The sequence below is a fragment of the Eptatretus burgeri genome, chromosome 6 (assembly GCF_056783735.1).
Source record: "Eptatretus burgeri isolate ZD-2024b chromosome 6, Ebu_testis_v1, whole genome shotgun sequence".
NCBI classification, from domain to species: domain Eukaryota; kingdom Metazoa; phylum Chordata; class Myxini; order Myxiniformes; family Myxinidae; genus Eptatretus; species Eptatretus burgeri.
Window position 1 is genome coordinate 46260871 of NC_140966.1, and position 15927 is coordinate 46276797.

General features: G+C 49.8%; 1 long non-coding RNA gene across 1 annotated transcript; it reads right to left on the bottom strand.

The window, feature by feature from the left end:
* Window positions 1-13551: 13551 nt before the first annotated feature.
* LOC147024688 (uncharacterized) lies at window positions 13552-15353 on the bottom strand. The gene is made up of 2 exons (XR_015059155.1): window positions 14945-15353; window positions 13552-14301 (listed from the first exon to the last, which is right to left on the bottom strand). It is a non-coding gene; the product is annotated as an uncharacterized LOC147024688 (long non-coding RNA).
* Between the last annotated feature and the right edge of the window lie 574 nt (window positions 15354-15927).

Genomic DNA, 15927 nt, shown 5'->3' on the forward strand with positions numbered 1-15927 from the left:
ATTTCTGTATGGACCTCTCTTTGTGCATGGGGGCATTGTCATGCTGAAACAGGAAAGGGCCTTCCCCAAACTGTTGCCACAAAGTTGGAAGCACAGAATAATCTAGAATGTCATTGTATGCTGTAGCATTAATATTTCCCTTCACTGGAACTAAGGGGCCTTACCAGAACCATGAAAAACAGCCACAAACCATTATTCCTCCTCCACCAAACTTTACAGTTAGCACTATGTATTCAGGAAGGTTGTGTTCTCCTCGTATCTGCCAAATCCAGATTAGTCCGTGGGACTGCCAGATGGGGAAGTGCGATTCATCACTCCAGAGAACACATTTCCACTGCTCCAGAGTCTAATGGTGGTGAGCTTTACGCCACTCCAACAACGCTTGTCATTGCACATGGTGATCTTAAGCTTGTGTGCGGCTGCTCGGCCATGGAAACCCATTTGATGAAGCTCTCAATGAGCAATGTTTATGCTGATGTTGCTTCCAGAGTCAGTTTCAAACTCGGTAGTGAGTGTTGTAACCGACATCAGCAATTTTTCCACACTACGTGCTTCAGCACTCGGTGGTCCCATTCTGCAAGCTTGTGTGGCCTACCACTTCGCGGCTGAGCTGTTTTTGCTCCTTGACGTTTCCACTTCCCAATAACAGCACTTACAGTTGACTGGGGCAGCTCTAGCAGGGCAGAAATTTGATGAACTGACTTGGTAAGGTGGCATCCGATTACGGTGCCACGTTGAGAGTCACTGAGCTCGTCAGTACGGCCCATTCTCCTGCCAATGTTTGTCTATGGAGATTGCATGGCTGTGTGCTCAATTTTATACATCTATCAGCAACGAGTGTGGCTGAAATAGCCGAATCCACTAATTAGAAGGGGTGTCCACATACTTTTGGCCATGTAGTGTATCAATTCAAGCTGAATTTCCAAAATCAAATGTAATCATTTTGACCAGGAAGTCAGGAACTTGGAGAAAATAAATTATACTGTATTGTAAAGTGGGACTATTTTGAACACTTTTCTCACATTTTGACCATTTCATGGAGAATGGCAAGACAAAATATATCCATCACAAACACAGTTAAATTACATGTATTTTACAATATATATATATATATATATGTATATATATATATATATATATATATATATATATATATATATATATATATATATATATATATATTGTTGTGGTTACAAAATTCGCAAACCACCATTCAGGTCCCTTAGGTGAGATATCTCGGTAAGTACATGTGTAGTTAGGCCCAAACCCATTGTCTAGTGGGAATACATGTCATTTATGCGTGCTGCGACTCTTCAGGATAGCCGTTTTTCTTTTGCTATCTTTATTTTGGACCAACCGCCATGATTACCACCACAACCACAACATCAACCACCCACCGCGGCGCCGCTTCACGTCACACCTCGCAACCGTCGCATCGCCACCGTTCTTGCGCCGCTTGTGGGTACCGGTGTTGGACTCGTGCAGGGCGCGCGCCGAACAGCGTGTACAAAACCACGGATTTTCCACTTCAAAAACGGATCAAAAACGACACACGCCCACTTTTGTTCCGTCCAATCGGTGAGCGAGGGGCGATTTGGCCCCGCCCCCAGGGCGTTGGAGGGCGATCGATATATGCAAATTTATGGATCAAAAAGCATTCACGCCCACTTTTTCTCGGGCCAATGGGGAGCGAGGTGAAAGGTCGAAGGTAGGGGGTCAAAGATGAGAGAGCGAAGCCACGGGGCTGATATAAGCGACCGCGTTCGTCAGTCAAGGGGGACAAGAGTTAAGACTTCGCGGGCGGTGGAGTTGGGAAGAAGAAGCCAGAAGGAGTTGGTCGTCGTCGTGTGCGTTGGAGTCGGAGCAAAAGGGGACGGAGCTGTGGAGAGGCGGCGAGGGCAGACGAGGGGGTGCTCGCGTCGTGCAGGGAGCTGCACACCAGGGAGGCCGACGGCGCGACCTGGCCGAGGTGGAGACGCTCGTCGCGGGACTCGAGGCAGAGTGGAAATCCTCTATACCCCGAGCATCAGCAACCCCCTTCTGTTTCCCCCTGCGCTGAGATAGTGCGACCAAGGGGGCCCCTTTTCCACCCCCTACCAGACACTGCCCGCGAGGCCCGCGGAGTTGAGGCACCATCGCCGCTCCGCGTCTCATCACCAGACGGGTAGGCCCGACCCGGTCTCGGCCTCAGGCCCGCCTCATCTTTGAGGGTTCTCTTTTCTTTTGTTTTTGGGAATGTGTGTTGTCGGCGCCGTCTGTGAAGTAAAATTGCATAAGTGTTGCCGTGTGCTCGCGTAATCGGTATTAGATCTGCATTGTCGCATTTGCTTTTTGTGTAAATTGCATTGTGTTTTTCTTTTCTATGTGCTTTTGGTGGAATTGAATATGTGTGCTTTCCGTTCATCGCGAATAAATGTGCTTTGTGTTGAACTGTTTCCCGCTTCGCTTCGTCGTTTCTTTCATTGAATCCTCATCTTGCTTCACGTAAAGGGTTGGTAGTGGGCTGAATACGCCCGATAATTAATCGAACCGTCGAGGTCGACGAATAACACCGCTCGGTTATCCCGATAGTACGGAACGGGTCGCTTAAGTGGCCCGTGTCCGAAGTCGACCTGCGGCGAGGTGCGACCGCCCGGTCTACCCTCCGTGTGGGTACTTAGGTAGGTCGAATTTGGCGAGCAACCCTATCCCACGCGGGGGCTGATTGGCTCGATCGCGGTGAGACCGAAAGGTCCACCCGTGACTGGTTCCCGGCGTTAGTCCGAGAGGGTCACGACTGGATTGTCCGTCCGGTGGGCGACGTGCCGCGATTCGAGTTACGTGGCTGTCAGCACGCCGGCGGGCGCGAATCCGCAACACTGGTGTCAGGAGTGGGATACAAATCCATCGCCCTCCTCGCGGCACTGGTATCGGAGAACAGGAAAACGGGCTCTCCTGTCTCCAGCTAAATTCACGGGAATCGGTCCAGGGGTGAGAGAAGCGACCCCCGATTCCCTCCAAATTACGAGCGAGCGAAATTAACCCTTCACGAGAAGCAAGATGGCGTCTCAAGGCGAGCGGGAGCCGGGGGTATTAGAAATGGATGTAGAATGTGTAGGATCCATGGCCCAGGATGGAATGCCCGTGCAGGAACATGAACTCGCCCAACTGAACCCAGAGCCCGAAATGGGTGCGGCAGCGGCCGCGGTGTATGACACTTCCCCCCCCCTCTCCACCAAAACCCTTCCCCAACCCCTGCCGAAACGGCTCACTCAAGCGCACCCGACATGGCCCAGCTATGCGCCATGCTGGCGGCAATGACAGCGAAGATGAATGCGAACATGAACAAGCAAATGGACGAAGTAAAAACGAGGATGGATGCGTATACACAAAAGATGGATGCGTATACACAAAAATTGGATGCGAACACACAAAAATTGGATGCGAATACACAACAAATGAACGGAATGGAAACAAACATGAAGGAAGAAATGAAAGAGCTACGGGGTGAGACGCAGAACATGGGCCGATGCCTGCAGGCGGGCATGAAGGCCGTGACCAGGGAGCTGGGAATGGCGACTCCACGTGTGGGAGCAAACGAGCTGGAAGGGGGCGCAGCGGCTGACAGGCCCGCGGTGGAGGCGGGTAAGGAAAAAGTAATTCGGGAGACAAGAGACGAGGTGAAAGTAATTGCGAGGGAGAGAAAAGAACAATTAATACGGAGAGCAAGGATGAGGTACGCGGAGATCGTGAAAGAGCAAGGAGTGAAAAACAGGGAAGGACGGGAGCGACTTAAAGAGAAAGCAAGGTTGACCAACATAAAGATAAGGGAAAGACGCCAGAAAGAAGCAGAGACCAATAGACAAGAGGAGACGACAGAAAGAATAAAATGTATAGAGACACGGGAGATAGAAAAAATAGAGGAGAGACAACACGATGAAGACGGGGTAAGTGACGCACACACACAGGTAGTGGAGGACAATGGGGTTGAGCTCGCGGAGCGTGTAGAGACCCAGTGCGAGCACCTGGATGGCCTCCTCCAGGAACGAGGGGAGGGAGTCTGCCCCCTTGAGGCGAGTCACGACCAGGTGAGTTCAGTCGTGCTTTGCGAGGTTGAGGGGACGGGTGCTGTGGACGGGTGCACGGAGAGCTTGGGGGGTATAGAGGCCCCGGAGACCCTTGTGGGGACACGAATCCCCAGTGTGGTTGTCCCTGTGTGTGTGGTGCAAGGTGTGAGTGCGTCCCCGTGTGTGGAAGCGACCCCGTGTGTGAGTGGTGTGGTGGCGATGGTGCCGGAGTACGTGCTTCCCAGCACGCCATGTGTGGATGAGGCACCGTGTGTGAGTGCCCCCGCGTGTGTGAGTGAGGCACGGTGTATGAGTGAGGCACCGCGGGTGAGTGCCCCCGCGTGCGTGAGTGAACGGCCGAATGCAAGGGAGACCGTGTGTGTGAGAGAGCGGTATGTGAGGGAGATGTCGGTTGGCATGCGGGAGCACGCAGCCGCGTCTCCCGGTGTGAATTTAATGGAATGGAGTGTGAGCGTCGTAACACGCAGGTGTGCGTGGGTCGAATGGCGACGACGAAGGCGACATGAGAAGAAAGAAAGCCGAGTAGCGGCTGTAGTTGTTTCGGGGACCGTGCCGGGTTCACCCAGCAGTGAGCACGCGGTTCGTGCTGTGCAACGCACGAGACCGCCACGTGCTCGCTTGCGAGAGTGAAGTCCCGGTCCGGAAACGCACGCGGTGGATTTGCCGATCCCGCGGACGGACAAAGTATAGGCAGGATAACGGATTTGGACCGGACGGGTTCTCCACGCGATCGTGTGTGTTAAGCTCCAACGGGCAAAGCACATGTGTTCGCGTGGGGAACCCCTCGAGACGTGGGGCTTGTGTTTTTTTATGCGCAAGGTGACGTCATGGCTGCACGTGGGGTTGGAATCCGGCAGGAGGGGTATCTCTGCCGGATGGTACCGTCCAAGGAGGGACGAGGAACACGTGCAGCTGCATGACGTCACGGGCAGTTGCAGCTGCAAAGTGCGCGAGTTGCCGCGCTGGTGCTGCGCATGGAAAAAAAAAAATAAAACAGCAAGCCTCACTTTCGGGTGCACAGGATTCCTGGGCAAGGGGTGGAAGACCCCCTTGGCCTGGGCACAGGATGGAAACTAGTTAGGGGGAAGGGTTAGCTTAGTTAGACCGACTTCATGGGGCAGGGGTAAGTCCTCATGGAGTCCGTGGAATGGATGAGTTAGAGGGATTTAGTGAGCTTTAGGTTGGGAAATTGATTTATGGGATTATTTGAGGACATGGACAGACTGGTGAATGTGTAGAGGGGATGTAGTTTAGCGACGTAGTGTTAAAAGAAATGTGCTATAGTTTAAGGGACGACGTGGGAGCACGAGTTAGTTAGGGGGTGCAGATAGAAGGATGGCAGAGTTCAGTGGTGTGTGTGTTGAAGAGTTGGTGAGTGAAGTGGAGGCATGTGCTTGGTGAGTGAGTGAGGCCAGCGGGTCTGTGTGTGTGGAGTGAATGGGGAATGCATGGTGCGATGAGTGATTGGGGGGAGGAGTGACTCCCGCCCAAGGGACCCCGGGGTCAGTGTAGACTGAGTTAGGGGGTTAGTCAAATTGAAAAATGGAGGTCGTTTTGTTGTTGGTGGGAAAGTAGGCTCGAGACCCATTTGGAGGGGTGCAGGAGCCCTGTTGACGGGCTTGGGAGCGTGGCTGCGAAAGGTGAGTATCGCTGAGTGGGTACCCCGGGCACCAGGCTAGTCGGCCGCGGTAGGCCATGGGCCCATGGGGGGCCGGGATAGAGTAGTGGGCACGGGTGCGCCTGCTTGGTGCGGGGGCCCGGGGCGCCATTAGCCGCGTGGGCAGTGTTGTGGGCACGGGTGACCCTCGGAAAGGGGCCCGGGAGGCCGGCCTGCCACGTGTGCGTTTCAGGGGAGGTGCCATGGGGGGCACTCCCCGGTGTTAGGGAGCTGGTAGGCTCGGAGGCAGTGTAGTGCCCGGGGGTGCCATAGCGGGAGAATCGGCAGAGGGTCGTGCCTGCCAAAGGGAGCCACGTGTCCCAGCCAGGAGACCGTGTGAGGGCACGGAGAGAAAATTGGGGGGCAAGGCCCGAAATTGTGAGGACACCAACACAGGCGACGGGAATCTGGGTTGTTAGAACCAATAGTTTAAGCGAGAGGCGCTTGTTGAAAGCCCCGGGGTAGTTTAACAGTTAAATGGATAGGGTAGATTAGGAAGTGTACCCCTCCGCACCATCCATCCCCTCGCTCTCGTTGTGGGCCGCTGGACCCACTTTGGGTTAGATCGCCGAACTCTGGGGAGGCCATTCTGAGGCTTCATTGGGCCTCGACACGGGACGTTAGCTCTCCCTTATTCCCCTCCGGGAAGGGAACGTAGGGGTTGGGAGTAGGCTAGGTGACAGGATAGGTTAGCCGAACAAGGACAGTACAGGGGGTTAGGGGACGATTTATAGTGGGAAGTAAAAATAAAAAAATAAGTTGGGGCTAAATTGGGGTTTGACAAATTAAGGGAGTGGGTATGTACAGTGACAGGCAAAGGCGATAGGTGGGAGGGAGACAGGTAGGTAGGTCCGAGCCCGCCTTCCAAGTGGCCAGCACCACCGCACTCCCTCCACCAACCTCCACTGAACGGCAAAGGCTGGCCAGCTTCATCTGCTGGCTGCGTTGCTGCAAGGCAGAGGCCGGCCCACTTCATCGGCAGCTGTTGCGTTGCTGCAAGGCCTGTGCCGGCCGGATCATCTGCTGGCTGTTTTTCTTCAAGGCCTGTGCCGGCCAGTTCATCTGCCGGCTGTGTTTGCCTGCAGCGGCCTTCTTCTGCGGGCTGTGTTTGCCTGCTGCCTTTGCCATGCCATGCCCACTGCCCATGTTCACCAGCCCCGTTCAATTTTTGCTTTGCCCCCCCCCCCTGTTCATTTCCATGTGCGCCAGGATCAGAAGGCAACAGTTTGCAAGCTGCAAGAACTGCCCTGTTGGCAGCTACAACACGGGCCTGCAGTGGCGGCCCGTGCACCGTGTTTGTGTTCATCCATCCATTCGTTGTGTTCATTGCGTGTGCCACTTGAGCTGGCACGGAGACTGCGTTTGTGCAGCCCATGCACCGTTGTGGTTCACTGCGTTCAGTTCAAAAGGGAAGGCCTTGGACTGCGTGTGAGCAGCCAGCCACGTTCCCTGTCACCTGCATTGTTTTGAGCCAGAGACTGCATGCGAGCAGCCTGGCTCCCTGCTAACTGCTTTTCTTTTGCAGAGTTCAGTGATCCTGGGCCATGGTTTAGTGTAAAATTTGTAAGTTAAGGTTAAGATGTACTGTATGTACTGTAACTGTATGTACTGTATGTTAAGATGTAAGATGTACTGTAACTAAGATGAGTGCGCCCCCGGCATGTCTGTCTGAGCGCCGGCAATTTTATTTAAGTCGTCCGTGTGAGTGAGTTGTTTAGGTAGTTACGCAGCCCTCAGGTTATTTATTTTGGGGACACGAATACCATGAATGTCGCACTCAGGGATCCGTAGGTAAAATGTACTAGGGGAAAACTACACATGATGGCACACGAAAATTTGACGACTCGGGATGAGTCTGTAAAAAGGGGAGGGGGTAGTGTTGTGGTTACCAAATTCGCAAACCACCATTCAGGTCCCTTAGGTGAGATATCTCGGTAAGTACATGTGTAGTTAGGCCCAAACCCGTTGTCTAGTGGGAATACATGTCATTTATGCGTGCTGCGACTCTTCAGGATAGCCGTTTTTCTTTTGCTATCTTTATTTTGGACCAACCGCCATGATTACCACCACAACCACAACATCAACCACCCACCGCGGCGCCGCTTCACGTCACACCTCGCAACCGTCGCATCGCCACCGTTCTTGCGCCGCTTGTGGGTACCGGTGTTGGACTCGTGCAGGGCGCGCGCCGAACAGCGTGTACAAAACCACGGATTTTCCACTTCAAAAACGGATCAAAAACGACACACGCCCACTTTTGTTCCGTCCAATCGGTGAGCGAGGGGCGATTTGGCCCCGCCCCCAGGGCGTTGGAGGGCGATCGATATATGCAAATTTATGGATCAAAAAGCATTCACGCCCACTTTTTCTCGGGCCAATGGGGAGCGAGGTGAAAGGTCGAAGGTAGGGGGTCAAAGATGAGAGAGCGAAGCCACGGGGCTGATATAAGCGACCGCGTTCGTCAGTCAAGGGGGACAAGAGTTAAGACTTCGCGGGCGGTGGAGTTGGGAAGAAGAAGCCAGAGGAGTTGGTCGTCGTCGTGTGCGTTGGAGTCGGAGCAAAAGGGGACGGAGCTGTGGAGAGGCGGCGAGGGCAGACGAGGGGGTGCTCGCGTCGTGCAGGGAGCTGCACACCAAGGAGGCCGACGGCGCGACCTGGCCGAGGTGGAGACGCTCGTCGCGGGACTCGAGGCAGAGTGGAAATCCTCTATACCCCGAGCATCAGCAACCCCCTCCTGTTTCCCCCCGCGCTGAGATAGTGTGACCAAGGGGGCCCCTTTCCCACCCCCTACCAGACACTGCCCGCGAGGCCCGCGGAGTTGAGGCACCATCGCCGCTCCGCGTCTCATCACCAGACGGGTAGGCCCGACCCGGTCTCGGCCTCAGGCCCGCCTCATCTTTGAGGGTTCTCTTTTGTTTTGTTTTTGGGAATGTGTGTTGTCGGCGCCGTCTGTGAAGTAAAATTGCATAAGTGTTGCCGTGTGCTCGCGTAATCGGTATTAGATCTGCATTGTCGCATTTGCTTTTTGTGTAAATTGCATTGTGTTTTTCTTTTCTATGTGCTTTTGGTGGAATTGAATATGTGTGCTTTCCGTTCATCGCAAATAAATGTGCTTTGTGTTGAACTGTTTCCCGCTTCGCTTCGTCGTTTCTTTCATTGAATCCTCATCTTGCTTCACGTAAAGGGTTGGTAGTGGGCTGAATACGCCCGATAATTAATCGAACCGTCGAGGTCGACGAATAACACCGCTCGGTTATCCCGATAGTACGGAACGGGTCGCTTAAGTGGCCCGTGTCCGAAGTCAACCTGCGGCGAGGTGCGACCGCCCGGTCTACCCTCCGTGTGGGTACTTAGGTAGGTCGAATTTGGCGAGCAACCCTATCCCACGCGGGGGCTGATTGGCTCGATCGCGGTGAGACCGAAAGGTCCACCCGTGACTGGTTCCTGGCGTTAGTCCGAGAGGGTCACGACTGGATTGTCCGTCCGGTGGGCGACGTGCCGCGATTCGAGTTACGTGGCCGTCAGCACGCCGGCGGGCGCGAATCCGTAACAATATATATATATATATATATATATATATATATATATATATATATATATATATATATAATTCAAAAGTTACCACATGGTTGGGGCTACTTTGAATACTTTACAAAAAAAATTTAGCTTTCAAAGTTGCATAATAACTGGATCTACTTTGACCATGAATTTGTTTTTAAGTTTCATGACCACATGTGATCAACCACGAATCCTTTTGATTACGTCTTGACAACTTAATCCATCTGCATCGTCTGCAACATCCAACTATTTAATCGAACTCATTGTCAATTATGTTTAAATATAGTAACAATGCCAATGAGGCTACCGAATGCCAATGAGTAGGTCACTCAAGGGTCTTCAGAAAAAGCTGTCGTTGATTTGTATAGAAACAAATTCCTTCTCTTTTCTTCTCCTGGATTATGGAGCTATCAAACCAGCTCGTCTCGTCCAACCATCGCCATCCAACCATCTATATAATAATAATAATTATACCATTCCTTTCATTCCGTAAATGCACGTAGGGCTGCCGCAGCAGTTTCATTGGCAAAGAGTACAGTCCGAGACGGGTCGCCACTCCGACGCAGGTTACCCCGAATGGTTATTACCCCAGTACACTGGTCTCATTTCACCAACCGCGGAAGGATGACAGGCTGAGTCAACGCCACCTGGTGTTAATTCAACGGTAAAAAAGAGGGGCTCAAACTCAGGACCCAAAGGTCTCAGGCCAAGCCAGCCACCTTAATCACTAAGTCAACACCAGGCATAACCATCTATGTACAAGCAACATAAAATGTAATTTGATGCAATATGGAACACTGTTTAATGTTGCCCCCAAATATTCAAAGTTATGCTATCACGTAATTATAAACCACAAGGAAACAGTGTTGGACACATCTCCACAACCAGTTAAGGAAAGGTTTGGTTACACTCAGGGTTGTTTCCGTTGTTGCCCGGACGAGACTCGAAAGAGCTGCGGAGCCGACTTACTGTGCAGAGGTGCTGTGATTCCCTTGTCAGCTACAACTGGGTCATGCAGCCCATGTCATTGTCTGAGTCGCAAGGCGATTCCTTGTCTCGCAATGCTCCATGGTTCTTCTGTGGCCTGAGGTTTGTCTTTCTCAGGATATACCGACTGTACAATACCCAGAACGCATATTTCTTTGCAAGTAAACTGTTTAAATAAATGCTTTCATGTCCCCTGTTTCTCTATCCCCGTTTAGTTAATAAATAGTACATAAAGTCACTTGATCTCTGTGAGTGATTCGAGGTGCTCAGAACACAAAACAGCTTCAACTTGAGGGGCACTCGGTAGAGTGCAAAACCTCCGCCGCCAATACTGCTAGGTCACTCAAGTGACCCTGATATCCTATTCATTCAATTTAACGTCAACAGTGCTCACAGAGTTATAGTTTGCAACTTTCCCTTTTACTTTTAACTTTTACATACTCAATTCATTCGTCATAACTAGATTCCTTGAGACAGAAATTGATTTTACGTGGGTATATCCACCTGATGTTCCAAAATCAGCCGCAATTATAATTAACCTCCGCCATCTTCGAAGATGGATGGAGGTTACTGTTTTCACCCCTTTCTGTTTGTTTGTTTGTCTTTGTTTGTGAACAGTATTACGGAAAAACTCCTCGACGGATCTCGACGAAACTTGGTGGGGGGGTTAGGTATGGTCCAAGCATCATGCCATTAAATTTTGGACTTGGACATCATGACATCATGACATCACGACATGACAATTGGACATCAATTTTGGACATCATGCCTACATATTGCAGTGTTCCCCCCCCAAAAAAATTAATTGTTACAGAAAAAAAAATTTTTTTTTTGCATTTCTACATTTTTTAAGTGATTTCCAACCCCCCCCCAATTTTTTTTTACCCCCCCCAAAAAACATTTTTTCCTCTAACAATTTTTTTTGGGGGGGGGGAACAATTTTTTGGGGGGGGGTTGGAAATCACTTAAAACATGCAGAAATGCAAAAAAAATATTTTCTCTATTTTTTTTGGGGGTGGGAGTGAAAAAAAACATTTTTGGGGGGGGGGTTGGAAATCACTTAAAACATGTAGAAATGCAAAACAAATTTTTTTGGGGGGGGGGGACCAAGTCCAAAATTTAATGGCATGATCCTTGGACCATACCTAACCCCCCCCCCCACCAAGTTTCGTCGAAATCCGTCGAGGAGTTTTTCCGTAATACTGTTCACAAACAAACAAACAAACAAATAAAAAAAACAATGTCACCCGTGGGGTGACCCGAATCTTGCCAAAAGGTGACCACGTGTGACTTCTTTAAGGTCACATTGAGGTGAACAGAGCTGCTATCCACCAGGAGCGACTCCTTGAGGAATATCTGCCTACGAGAGATTCCGATGAGAATCGTTCTACAGAGTAACCATGAAAAATATGCGCTTGCCTCATAACGTCACCAAATGACGTCATAATGTCTCAAGCTTGACATATCTAGAAAGCACTCATCGAGGTGTTCAATTTGAGGTACCACACGATATGTTTCCTAAAACTTGTAAATTTGACCTTGGGGTCAAATATGTTTGACCTCAGGCGCTAACCATGAAGGTCAAGGCCAATCGCCACCAAAAATTAATCAGCTGAGCCTCAGACCATGAAGTATATTCCCATGAAGTTTGAAGACGATCCGATCAAAATTACTAAAAAAATAAGGATTTCGTCGACTCCCCTGATTTGCGACAAAGTGACCTTGACCTTTGACCTTGACCTTCAAAATTTTGTGCACTGCAAGGGACCTCTATAGGCCTCTGATATGCGAAGTTACAAAAATTTCCAATGATAACTGTGCTCTGCAGAATTTTTTATACGTGATTACAGACAAACAAACAAACAAACAAACAAAACAAAAAAAAAAACATACAAGCTGACTAACATATCTTGCAAAAACTTCTTTTTGGCAAGATAACAAACAAACAAACAGAAAGGGGTGAAAACAGTAACCTCCATCCATCTTCGAAGATGGCGGAGGTTAATAAGTTATCATCCGTTGAAGGACAGATTGTGTTTGGGGCGATTCGCGTCCTCAAGAAAGCAACCGCATCCGATGCGATAACTGCTTGCACCGCCTGTGACGGTTCTGCGAACCAAGACCCCCCCCAAGGCAATGGTACACAACATACAGCATTTCCCGAGTCAGTTATTACATGTTCCAGATCAGGTCTTACCCTTGTGTCTAATGGGTTACAAAGCTAAGTTTTTTCCCCCCATTCTCTTCTCTGCACTGATCTTCTCCTCACACGACTGAGCACGCGCTGTTCGCAGCCTAATTTGCATATGCATGCAAAAACCTTGTTTAAATCTGTGTGCCATAGCCGAATTGCCATTTCAACCACAATAGCCTTGAGCACAATTCTCCCACATGCCGACGATAACCACCCTGCCTGCTTCAGACACACACCGGACTTTATTTCCATTCAACAACTCCCTTCAAGCTCGCCTTTCCAGTCTTCTTCCATCACCCAAAAACGACGCTTCGACTCCACAACCACACCAGCCTCATACGTCTCACCACTGCAAACCGCCTTACCGCACCTCGGGAACATCATCTCACCTTGCCCACGGTCACCTTTGGTTCCCACTTGTACTCAAGCCCAGTACCACTACAAACGGAGCCTTTTCACCAAGGTGCAAGTGTACACTCACCGTTCCATCAAATTCTTCTCTCAGCAAGTACCACACTGCTATCCAGCAAACCATCCGCACCATTCCCGGGTGTTCGAACAACAGATCTTGTAAATGCTGAATCAAAATCTCCATGACCGCCCCACATCGGTCCCATGTTGAGGCGACAACTCATGTGCATGGCATGTTCGGAGGACGAGTGGAAGAGATTCCAAAGCAGCAGACTTGCAGAGAGGGTGACAACATCACCCCGGAGCACGTCCGGACCAATGGGCGTGCCGTGCTTGGAGGAAAGAGTGCGGCGCATGACCCTCGCTCCCGGGTACCACACCTACATGAGGCGGGTACTGACCCTTGACCCCGCCAAAATCGACCCCTCCCGAGTCCCTTAAATATCGGAGCTGGTCGCTGGAAGGAGGAGCTCACATGGTGGTTGCTGGATGGAGTGGTTGCTTCAAGAGTCATTTGTGCTTGCTGTCAAATTGGAAGGAACGGAACGGGACGCTGAGGAAGCAAGCGGACCGAGTGCCATCCAATCCGGGTGCAGTATTGGGCGAGAGGTGAAATTGACAACCACACAAAATCGGCACTTCTCATTCTTATTCGTTCTTTCTCTCTTTTCCCCCCCCCCCCCGATTCGTCTATTGTGGACGCACAAAGAGCTTTCAGCAAGGGCGAAGCCCGAACAACTTTTCTTTTCAGAGCGACCACTGACTCGCACCATCTTTCTAACTCTAAGCACCGACATCTAAGTAAGACTGTGTAAGATAAATAGCTTGGTCAGAAAGCTCAAAGTTATAGCATACTTACCGTTGTGCGGTTGCCATTCCTGAATTAACTACAAAATGTCATCCTGGTGATTTTCGAGCAGCGTGTACGTATCACAAACTGCACCATCCCTCGGATGGACGTTGCACCAGGTGTCCCATCTACTAGCATTCATTGCTGGATATCAAAGATCCCACGGTGTCTGGTATAGTAAGTCAATGTGTTTCAGCACACTGGAACAGGTTTCCAATTCCTGCCCTAATGTGCAGTGGAACTGTGCATAAGCTCAATTATGATACATTGTGCTGGCACACTCGGTTAAACAAGTCTACGTTCTCATTCAGGCTGTTGGTTTAAAAATGTCACAATGCAGATGGTCGGCACAGAATTCCCGAAATGTAAAAGTATAGGGTGATTCAAAAAAAATGTTAACACTTATATGGGAATATCGTTACCCTTATCTGGGATAAATGATCAATCTTGAGGGTGGATTGCAGTTGAAATGCTCTCCATATTTGTTGCGAACCACCGTGGCTGACTGAAGGACATCCATCCATGCAGCAACCTCTCTTCTTTGCTCCAAAGTCAATCTCGTTGCCATTTCAGTGAACTGCAAAAAAAGAAAAATATATTTCTCAGAAGTGTGAACATTTTTTTTTTGAAGCACCTTCTGTGTATATATGCAGAACATGGAGTTCAGTTGCAAACAATCCAAGAACAAATGTGCAAATAACTGTTGGCAAATTTACCCGAGTGAACCATCCCCAATATAAATGGATAAACCGCACAATCAAAGGCGATAGTACATGAAGGGACCCCATGATAAGTGGAATGCCGAGTGTTCAAGGAATGCGTGTGATCAGCAATTCGTGAACAAGTGCGAGCACGCAGCGATAACTTCAGAGTGAGCTTCTCGCTGGTCGTTGAATATTCTAAATTGAGATTACCAGGAATTCAAGTATCAGCCTGCTTGTTGTGGATTGTATAATATCAGACGATTATTGTTACATGGCTGCATCCAAAATCTTTGTGCTTTCCAAACCAACCTCCCCCACCACACCCAACCCAACCCCTTCCGAGTTGTGTAGAGTAATGTAAACATCACGGAGGAACTTGTACCTATATAGTGTATGGACAAGGATATTAAGATACCTCTACTTGAATTACAAGGACATTGGAGAATGGCCAACAGTGTTTGAACTGAGGATTTCACGTGATCTACGTACTTCAATAAGAATGACAAACAAACCAACCTGATCTTTACAAGCATGTTACCACTCCCTTGTTGTTGATATGTTCAGAGCCGAAGACCGAAGCCGAAGACGCGAAGACCGCGCTCGGCGCTTTATAGTACGGCAGGAGAAACCATATGCAAATTTCCGGATCAGGATGAACTCGGGGGCGGAGCCACGCTCGCCCATTGGACGGAGGAAAAGTGGGCGTGAACCTCCCCTGATCCTCGAATTTGCATATATCGATTCTACTCCGACGCGCCTGGAGGCGGGGCCAAATCGCCCCGCGCTTAATGATTGGACGGATCGGAAGTGGGCGTGATTCATTCCTGATCCGACTTCCCCTCGGAAAGGCCGCTCTTTGTACCCGCGGCTCAGCGCGCGTCCTGCACGAGGCCAGGACAGCCTGACGCTCGGCGTTCACAAGTGGTGCGGGAATGGCCGCAGAAGGAGGAGAGGTGAAGGTGGTGGAGGGCCTAAAGTGGCGGTGATGACCATGGCGACGCTTGGAATGACGGTGATGCGATGTTTACGGGAGCGAGCCGTGACGGTAAAGGTCGTGGCTGTTGGCGTTGTTGTGAAGCGGCGTTGCGGTTGGTGGTTGTTGTTTGATGGCGGTTGAGACGTGGTTGGTTCAAAATAAAGATAGAACAGAAAAACGGCTATCTTAAAGGGTCGCAGCCCGAATGAATCACATTTATTCCCTCTAAACAACGGGTTTGGGGCTAACTACACATGTACTTAGAGATATCTCACCTACAGGACCTGAATGGTGGTTTGCGAATTTCCTCAACCACAACAATATGTATATGTATATGTATATGTATATGTATATGTATATGTGTATATGTATATGTGTATATGTATATGTGTATATGTATATGTATATATATATATATATATGTATATGTATATATGTATATGTATATATATATATGTATGGATATATATATATATATATATATGTATGTATGTATATATATATAAGTATGTATATAAATATG